This window comes from Lipotes vexillifer, unplaced genomic scaffold (assembly GCF_000442215.2).
Source record: "Lipotes vexillifer unplaced genomic scaffold, Lipotes_vexillifer_v1.1 scaffold8, whole genome shotgun sequence".
Taxonomy (NCBI): Eukaryota; Metazoa; Chordata; class Mammalia; order Artiodactyla; family Lipotidae; genus Lipotes; species Lipotes vexillifer.
Genome location: NW_006781519.1, coordinates 6,097,596 through 6,107,502, shown reverse-complemented (window position 1 = coordinate 6,107,502; position 9,907 = coordinate 6,097,596).

Sequence of the window (9,907 nt, the reverse complement as noted above, 5' to 3'; positions counted from 1 at the left end):
AGAAGGGACAAAACATGTCTGTGACGTTTGGCCTGTATCTTGAGAGATCATGTCCTATAGTAGCCTAAAGAGACCATGGTCCGGTTCCTTGGGCTTCTCTGACAGAACTCAAAAATTCTAGAAAAATCTCTATTTGAGAAACCTGATGAGTCACTGGAAGTGTGCTCAGTGTCGGAAAGATTGCATGATATGAAACTGATCAGCCTGGTTGCTCCAGAATACCTACTGAATGAATTCATGAATAACGAGGCTGGAGAAGCAAGCAGAGACCAGATCTTGTATCTTAGAAGGAAAATGCAGCTGCTTCAGCTACAGAAAGCACCTGGGGTATCGCGATCAGGGTAAGCATACTTTGAGGTTCTGTATATAAACACCTTGATTTAGGACTTCTGACCTCCAGAAATATGAGAAAGTAAATTTCTATTGTTTTAAGCCACCCAATTTGTGGGACTATGTTATGGTAGCCCTAAAAAAAAAAAAGCATTCCCCATAAAAGAAGACAACCACTAAACACTGCATGCATGAACAGATAAGTGAATGACTTGAGGACTCGTTGCGTGGTAACCAATTCTCTGCATCAAACCATAGAGTTTTAGAAATTTAACATGTAGCTAGATCTCACCAGGAGAGTAAACTGATATATACAGAGGTAAAAACATCTGCTCAAGGTCCCAAGGTAAGTTAAGAACCCACATCTCTTGATGATCACTCCTTCCCGCTCACCACCAAGTTTTGCCGGAACTGTGTTATCAGAGTCTAGAGCAACCTAGTGGTAATTAAATTTGAGCTGTGTGAGAGTTTCATGATGGAGACAGAATAGAAGTTAGCCTAGGCACGGCAATAGATGAGCTAAAAAATTAAAATGTACAATTAAGAATCTCTTACCTCCAGTGTCAGTTGCAAAAATTCTCCCACAAGCTTGAAGGCTGCAGAGTGGGAGGCTGTGGCAGCCTCTTTCTCTTTGCTCATCTCAGCCAATTTGGTATTTTGTTCTTGTAGGGGAAAATGCCAGCTCTCTGCCTTTGCCCACTCTGCGCCCTCTGCTTCGATTGCCCCACTCTCAATGACTTCACTACCAAATACTACTACTCTCTTTGAGACTTAACTAATACCAACTCTCCCCTGACCCCCTGAGCTCTGTGCTCCCTAGCACTTTGAGATCTCAGCACCTTCGGGGCCTTAGCTTGCATCACCTTGTTCTGGCCACGGAACCACAGATTATGTCTCACTTAATTTCTCTGAGCCTTACTTTTTCCATTCATTTATTCATTCAGTCATACAATCTTTGGTATTTTGTGAGCAACTAATATTTTCCAGGCAGTGTTCTTAGTGTTGGAAAATGGAGGGGAAAAAGACAGACGAGGACTTTACTGTCATAGAAATTATATTTGAAATTGGGAGGGGCAGATAATAAATATGAAATGAATGGCATACTATAAGTTCTATGAAGAAACAAAACCAAGGTGTCTAGGAGAAGGGGGGTAATGAGACTGAGGGTTCAAAGAAGGATTCATGAAGGAAATGATGCTTTAATAGGAACCTGAGTGACAAAGAAGAGCCTCTGGAGAAGATGTGGAGGAAAACACACTCAGTAAAGGGAGGAGCAATGGCTCCAGTATGGAACCCATCTTGGCACCTTCAAGGAACAGAAAGACCACTATAACTGGATTAAAGTGTAATGGGATAAGAGTTATTGAAGATGAATATGAACTAGACACAGCAGATGCTGAAGGACCTGCCAAACTGTGGGAAGCATTTGGGATCTTATTCTATAAGTAATGGGAAGCCATTAGAGAATTCTAAACAGGGTACTGTCATAATGTGATTTACTTTAAAAAATTATTGCTCTGGCAGAATGAGTAGGGAGTTGAGAGTGAAAGCAAGGAGACCATTTAGAATCCTTCATAGTAGTCTAGGGAAGAGACGATGGCTTCTAGGGCTCAGGACAACACAGTGGAGCTGGACAATGGTGGACAGATTTGGAATACACTGAAGGTAGAACTGACAAGATCAACTGGAAGCTGAGGGTAAAAGATGGAACAGAGTTATCCAGGGATTGCTCCTAGGTTTTGACTTGGGCTACTTGAGGTGCCATTTACTGAGTAGAGACTAAATCCACACCCCTGTACTGTCATGATCCAAGCATTGCCAACCCTTGGATTTGTGACGGGTATTTGTGAGGGACTAGAACGTAGTGAATAAGAATTTGAACTCTGGAGGCAGACTTGGGTTTGAATCCTGGCTCTGCCACTTCTCAGCTGTGTGTGTCCTTCGGCAAGTTTATCAACCTCTATGGCTGTTTTCTCAACTGAAAAATGAGCAGTAGAGAATGGCTATAATGTTGAGGATTTAATGAGATAATGCATATAAAAGGCTTAGTACAATTCCTGGGACATTATGCATTCAAAAATGCTGGTAGTAGGGCTTCCCTGGTGGCGCAGTCGTTGAGAGTCCGCCTGCCGATGCAGGGGCCACGGGTTCCTGCCCCGGTCCGGGAGGATCCCACATGCCGCGGAGCGGCTGGGCCCGTGAGCCATGGCCGCTGAGCCTGACCCAAAAAAAAAAAAAAAAAAAAAAAAAAAAAAAATGCTGGTAGTACTAGTCACTGTTGTCATCTTTCTTTTGCACTGTTCTTTCCTTGAAGGAGTATCCCAGTTCTTAAGACTTCCCGAGGTACTGTTGCTTCTCTCTGGTTCTCCTACAATCCCCAGTAGGGTCACCCTAAGGCTTCTCTCCCCCTCACAATGCCTTGTTACTCCTATCACAGCTTGCTTGTCCCAAGCCTCTTAGATCTGTCATTGTGCTGGCCTTCGTTATCAGTTCCATTGGCACAACTTTAGAAGAAGCCATCTTGTGTAAGGGAAAGCTCACTGAACTTGAAGGCAAACATCTCGTTCACTAACACATAAGCTGGGACTTCAGACTTTAAGGTTAAATTTTAACAAATCCTTCTGAATTTGGAAAGCTGAAGTATCAAGAATTTAGGAGAAATTTTGTTGGGATAAGGGAAGAGCTGTTATTTACCACTCTAAGAAATGGACTGGCAGCACAGCCTTGAATTCCAATGAGGCCAGAGTGGCCCTATGAACCAGAGCTTACTGCAAGGCTTTGTGCATAGTAGATGCTGAATAAATACCTCATCAATTGGTTTGAAGTAAATTTTTGTGAATTTTTTAGTATCTCTTTGCACTGCACAATTGAACAATGATTGTAGAGTAGCTAAGACTAGAGATATTCAAACAAGACAAGAGACTTCATTTGTACCTATTATTAGGGCAAAATTTATCCTCTTGCTCTATAATTTTAATTTTCACAAGGCCCTGAGTCAACATTATTTAACATCAAAACTTTTTTGGCACATCCCTGATGATGAATTACTTATCTGCATAATTTATTATAATTTTTATTGTCACGAAAGAATAAATGGCAATTAAATGATGTTCTATCATTTACTATGCTTGTGAGATTTGGTCAGCATAAGTGACACTTAAGTCTTCACTGTAGTTAAATCTCTGCTTACTGGAAATTCGCCCTCAGTTCCCACCCTGTTTAGTGATTCAACCACATGTAAAACAATTAGGCACAGTTCTTGGAAGTCAAATGGGGCTTGGAACAAAACTGGAAACTCTTAGAGTTTCAATTTGAATGTTGAGTTCAAAATGTAAATGACTTCCTTATGGTAACTATCGAAAGTGGAGAAAGACAGGCGAATTCCTTACCTAATTAGGAAATACGTTTTACAGTTATAAAGTCTCTATAGTTTTAAAATTAGACTGGCTGTTAACCTATGGGAGTTGGTTGAGTCGTGGAATTCTAATACAATAGAATCTCGATCTTGGCTTCTATATTTAGCCTCACTCTAACTCATTCTTTTTTATTTTTACATGCATACAACCCAACTTAGCAACTGGTAATTACTGGGTAGGAGAAGAGACATCCAGGGTTTTTCTTAGATTGCAAGAAGGGCCTTGTCTATAGAATTATGATTCTCAGCTAATGAGTTCTAATGAGGTCAAAACTTGAATTTGACATTGAATGGTTGATATGGTTCACATGGAAAAAGATTGAGCCCTGATGACCACTCACTTCCCTCTTAACCTTGATTCACCATCTTGAAATTCATGCTATTTGTCATGGCCTTTCACAACCTTTTTAGAGGGATTAAAGTACCTTAATAGGAGTTTAAAAATATTTTTGTGACCTATAACTACTAGTGGGAGAAAATTTAATGCACATGTCTTTTTAAAATTTATTTATTTATTTTATTTTTGGCTGCGTTGGGTCTTCGTTGCTGCGCGTAGTTGTGGCTTGCAGGCTCTAGAGCACAGGCTCAGTAGTTGTGGCACATGGGCCTAGCTGCTCTGCGGCATGTGGGATCTTCCCCGACCACGGCTCGAACCCGTGTCTGTTGCATTGGCAGGCAGATTCTTAACCACTGCACCACCAGGGAAGCCCCAATGCACATGGCTTGATACACTAATGGGTCTTTAGCTTTGTCTCTATCTAAGAAATATCATGTATTTTAGGTAAAGCTGAGATGGTCTTACTTGCTATAAATTATAGAATAGATGTAAATGTGCTCAGACATGGACATGTATAATAAGATCTTTTGAAAGAACCAAGTATTTCCTGCTAAAGTATTATAACAGCATAATTTAGAATGATTTAGAGTGTTTTATGAAATGCCTGCTTGTTTATTATACTCACTTATCCTTCACAGTGAGGTAAATAACACTTAAGGGCAAAATATGATTATGGTCAAATAAATGGAATGGCACATAATATTGCCAGCATATAATATGGTCTTTATGAAAGCTCTAAATGGGAAATTATACAATATTCATTTGTAGTCCAATCCCAGCATATTTTAAAAATAAAATCAATCAATCTTGACCACATGGGCAAACTGCATTAAAAATTCATAAAGACTTTTTTTTTTTTCCAACAGGGCCAGTTGTTCTCTTGTTGATTCTTTTACTCAGTATTGACAGTGATCATTTCCCACCATAAAGAGAGGCTCTCAGGTCTGTGACTAAATCTTAACTTTGGTGGCATCATGAAGAAGAAAATGGAAATGTTCCTAAAATCGAGGGGCATGGAGAGGAATTCCACAAGACCATCTCTCAGCTTCAGATGGCCCAGAGAACAGTCAGACCTCAGTTTGAGGGATCAGATTTTCATTTTTCAGTCAAATGAATACGCTGTTTGCTCTTCAAAGAGAGTTGGTATTACCTATTCTTTAAAAAAAGTGGGACTAAGGCTTCCCTGGTGGCACAGTGGTTAAGAATCCTCCTGCCAATGCAGGGGACATGGGTTCAAGCCCTGGTCCGGGAAGATCCCACATGCCGCAGAGCAACTAAGCCCGTGCACCACAACTACTAAGCCTGCGCTCTAGAGCCTGCAAGCCACAACTACTGAAGCCCCGCGATTAGAGCCCGTGCTCCCCAACAAGAGAAGCCACTGCAATGAGAAGCCTGTGCACCACAACGAAAAGTAGCCCCCGTTGGCTGCAACTAGAGAAAGCCCACGCAGCAACGAAGACCCAACGCAGCCAAAAATAAATAAAAATAAAATAAATAAAAAAGTGGGTCTAGCATTGCTCGACACAGACTTGGGAACAAAAGCCATCTTATTGAACAAGTAATAGTAATTAAACCTTCTAACCTGAGGCATGGAGTTAAGCCAGGGTGAATAGCAAGAAAGGGTTTTAAGAAGGAAAAACCAAAAATATGCATTGGAAACAGACAAGATCAATTCCATAATAGATCACTGGATAATCCCTTCAATTGGACACATACTCTTTTGTTTTTCTTAGCTGGGAAGCCTTTAGGCCTTCGTTTCTAAGCTTTAGCTTATTCATTTCATCTAAAAATGTCTAATCTCTTATTGACAAAGACATTTTATGTTTTCATTATCATCCTGTTCTTCCCTTATAGATGTGTATGTCCTTAAAATTCTCAGCCTTTAAAAACTTTCTAAGGGCTTCCCTGGTGGCACAGTGGTTGAGAGTCCACCTGCCGATGCAGGGGACATGGGTTCGTGCCCCGGTCCGGGAAGATCCCACATGCCGTGGAGCGGCTGGGCCCGTGAGCCATGGCCGCTGAGCCTGCGCGTCTGGAGCCTGTTGCTCTGCAACGGGAGAGGCCACAACGGTGAGAGGCCCGCGTAGCACAAAACAAAAACAAAAACAAAAACAAAAAACTTTCTAAGGTTACTCAATTAGTGAGAAGGAAAATCCATTTCCAACGAGCTTCTCTTCCCTCAGCTCTCAGTTCCTGGTTCCCTCGTGCTACCTTTGCCACCTGGGCCTTTTCATTTTTGTGGTCCCCTCAATAGATCTAGGTGCTTTCAGGCAGACTGGTAAGGTTTCCAGGACTGCTGCCTTGGAGATCAGATTTATCTGGCTCCAGAAATTGGCCCTGCCACATCTTAGCTTAGGGGCTCTGAATAAGCTACTTTTAATCTCAATGTCTTCCTCAGTAAAGAGAATAATAATGTTGCCTACCTCATTGTAAACACTTTAAACACTAAGAATATGTGCCTGAAAAATTTTAGCCATTTTACATTTTTATTATTTTTAGGCATTTCCCTGCCCCACCCAAAATAGCATGGTATAGTGGAATATATACTACTACTAATGATAATAATAATAACTAAGATTCATTGAGCCTTTACTATGTATTAAGCTGTTCTAAGTGTGTTATGAATTATTAATATATTTAATTTTTATAACTCTTTTAAGTTGTTCTACTATTATCTACATTTATAGATCAGGAAGCTGAACCTCGAAAAGGTTAAAAACTTGCTCAAGTTCATATGGTTAGTAAAGGGTAAAGGCAAGAGTTAAGTCCAGGCAGTCCATAAACTGCTGACATATGTAGTCGTAAAGTTTCCAACTAGAAGTCAGCAGACCTGGGAAAGTAAATAAAAACATACAAAGCCATCCGAGATCTTCCAGGCTGGTTAGTTGTAAGCTGAGTTACCTTCAGTAATTCACTGCGTCTCTCTGCATTTCAGATTCCTCATCTCTAAAATGAGCATAAGTGTTCCCTACCTACCTACAAGATATGGTAAGGATTAAATAAGGGTAGTTGGGCGTACTTGATTAGTTCTCAAGTGCAGGTTATAATTATTAATTTCAAGTAATATCTGTGAAAGTGTTTCATAAACTCTGGAAGAGCTATTTAAATGTAGAGATGCTGATGATGATCACGATGATTTCCAAAGGGCCTTGATCACTGCAAGAAATTGAGAAACAAATCCTGGCTAAGATCATCTTAGCTCTTGGGAGCTTAGGATGCTGTCTTCTTTGTTAGTGACATGGTATTTGGGTATATTCCTTCACTGCTCAACTCAGTAGCAAGGATTTTGAGAACTAAGGTTCCTGAGATCATCCCACTTAAGCCAAGACCTCTGTCTACTGGAAAATAATGGTCTGAGGCTTGCTTTGGTGTGCCAAAATTCATGATGATGAGCCAGGTCTTTCTACGGGAAACTATTTTATAAATCACTACAGCTAGAGTGATCTTGGCACAATCCAAATCTGAGTGAACCATCCTCTCTGTGTTATTATCCTTCAATATGTTCACTGTTCTGGAGATAAAACCCAAAATCCACATCCTGATCTCCAAGTCCAGCATGGCTGTCTGTCTCTTTGTCTTCTTGGGTCATAGCACACTCACTGCCTCATTTTCTGCTGTAATGACTCTGGTCTTCTTTTAAACCCTTCTCCCCACAGGGAGCTATTCTCTTCCATGAGCTATTCTCTCTGCCTAGCATATTCTTGCCCCTAGTCTCTTCCTCTTTTACCTAATTATTTGAAAAACAAATAATCGAAGCCAAGCTCCCCTGCTTTTCATCCTCTAGAATAAATGATTTTCTTCCTGGAAATGGTGGAATTTGGAAAAGTCAAGAAAAACATACAAAGCCGTCCAAGATTTTCCAAATAGATCAAGGCAGAAAAAGTGAAAGAAAAGTGAAATTTTTCTCCCTTTGTATAGAAACACTTGAGAGAGGAAACAAAGTAAAATGATAAAAGAGAAGGTAAGTAGATTGAATGATAGTGACTTCCAAGAAGTCGTCAATCAAAACTTCTTTGTAAGAAGAAACTGGAACAAAGGGAGAAATACACATAATGGGATTGCGAATTTTGATGAGAAAATGTAAAGGGAAAGAATCAGGGCTTTATTTTCTTTGCATGGTTTTGAATTTGATTTAACATGCTGTCATAGTTGTGTTTTAGAAGAATGTCTTTCAGGAACTTGCTTGTATTTCCTTTGCTTTAATGGAGGCATCGTCCCGAGGTTGTATGGCACACTGATGGGGAGTGGGGGAGTCAGATCTATGGGTACCCTGCCTGGCTCTGCCACTCACTAGCTATGTGACTCCTGGTAAGTTACTTCCACCTCTGGAACCCACTTTCTTCATCCATTAAATGGGGATAATAAAAGTACCCATCTCATGCAGTTATTGAGACAATCCAGTGAGATGACACAGAAGGTCTTGGCACACAGTAGGAGCTTAATAAACATTAGATGTCATTATTATTGCTGGGAGTTCATGGTTGTCTTTCAGTATTCTCATCTGGAAGCCTTGGTTTGCAGGTAACTGCATCTATCTCAAATGCTAGGTTAGGAAGCTCCCTAACTGTTAGGAAACTCACGTATGGATTCACTGCCTTCTTGACAATACTCTGAACTCTCCCAGAGCAGGCTCCATCGTATATGCCTCCAGAGAAGAAACCAGTTAATTCCCTTTCCCTGAATCTGGGAATCTCTCTTGCTCTCTCCTACCTCTGAATGCCCAAGAAGGTCTTCTCATTCTGGCTTATTGCATACTGAAAGAAGAATATTAGAGGAAAACCTCATGTTACTCTAAGGGATGTGGATAATTCATGTGAAGATTCACACGTATATTTGCATAGGATTACTGAGAGGTAGAGGATATTGTCATTACCTAGTCAAATCTAAGACTAAGGAAAATGCTTTGCTAAGAATAATCAAAGAAGAGAGTTGGAAAAACACCAAAGGAATCATTTGGTCTACTGTTCCCAAACCTGTCTCATGATCAGAATCACCTGGAAAGCTTTCAACCAATGTACAGTCCCAGGCTGACCCAAAACTACTGAATGTTATTTCAACAAGTAGAACCAGACAATCTGACGTACTATACCTCTCCCTGGGTGATTGTGATGATTGGTCAGGCTTGGGAATTACTGGTTTGGAACAAAGTTGACAAATGGGTGTCATCCCACTGCTGACACTGTAAATTGGATGTAACTACTAGAGGGTTGGAATGGGAATCATTCTATCACTGTTTCTGGGTCCAGTGAGAAAGTGTACTATTCAGTTAACAATATTTCATGTGGCCTTGGGTTAGGAGGATGGTGGTTCCTCTGTCTTGTACTTACCAGCATTGATCAACTTCAGCATTCTCATTTTCTAGATGTGACATGAGAAAGAAACAGCCTTACTGTATCAGTTGGCTATAGCTGCTTACAATCTTTCCCCAACATCATTGTGCTTAAAAGGACAATCATGTATTTGCTCATGATCTTGCGGGTTGCCTGGGTGGGTTTTCTGGTTTGGGTTGACTTGACTAGGGTCAGATGATCTAGAATAGTCTCATTCACATTTGGATGCTGGTTAGTCTAGTGGGACAGCATTCATTCACAGTCTGGCTACAGGCTTAAATTCAAGCATCATTAAGCAGGCTAGCCTGAACTTTCTCACTTATGGCAGAATGGGTCTCAGCCACCAGAGACAGCAAAGCCCAGTGTGCAAGCACTTTCAAACCTCTGATTACATTTATTTGCTAATTTATTTCCATTGACTGAAACACATTACTTAGCCAAGCCTGGCTTCAAGGGGGGGAGAAAGAGATTATACCTCTTGATGGGATGGAATGC